This window comes from Asparagus officinalis, chromosome 3, assembly GCF_001876935.1.
Source record: "Asparagus officinalis chromosome 3, Aspof.V1, whole genome shotgun sequence".
NCBI classification, from domain to species: Eukaryota; Viridiplantae; Streptophyta; class Magnoliopsida; order Asparagales; family Asparagaceae; genus Asparagus; species Asparagus officinalis.
In genome coordinates this window covers 95312665-95313444 of record NC_033796.1, presented here as the reverse complement: position 1 = coordinate 95313444, position 780 = coordinate 95312665, and positions in this window count along the sequence as shown.

The following is a 780-nucleotide window of genomic DNA, read 5'->3' as shown; positions in this document are numbered from 1 at the left end:
ATGAAATTACTTATCTTTCAAAAAAAAAAAAAAACATATATGTATGTATGTATATACATATATGTATGTATGTATGTATGTATGTATATATATATATATATATATATATATATTTTTTTTTTTTTGGTTTTTGTATATATATAGTTATATATATACATATATGTTTTGGTTTGATAGTTTTCAAGTTTTACTATGAAACAATTGAATATAATTAGAAAACATATTTTTGTTTCATACTCATATGCATATATATGATTTCATCAATATCAATTTTAGTTAGTTAAATGAAATCATGTTTTAGTGCATTATATGTGTATTTTGATAAAATACTACATTCATTGTTTATAGACTTCATCACAATAGTTTACATCTTCTTCAAGTCTATAAAATCATTTTGTAAAGTTTCAAAAGTTGGTTTAGCTAAAATGTCAAAATTCACATGTTTACATTTTCGTGTTTTGGACTATTTTGCAAAATGATGATATTTTTCATTTGGGAAGACCTTTCTCGAAACCAGTCGTTGTAGCATGTTTTATTATCATGTCTACAATCATTCCCCAAAGTTTTACATTTTTTGGAATTTATTTGATATTTTTAAACAATGTTTTAAAATCAGATATACAGCCTTCAAAACCTGTTTTCTATGTATCAGTATTCGGTCGACCGGACCGGTCGATCGATCATTTGATCTTTCTTCACTGGGTGACAGAGAGTCTGTCGGTCGAACGGTCCGGTCGACCGAAAGCTCCATCGGTCAACCGCACCGGTCGACCGACGAAG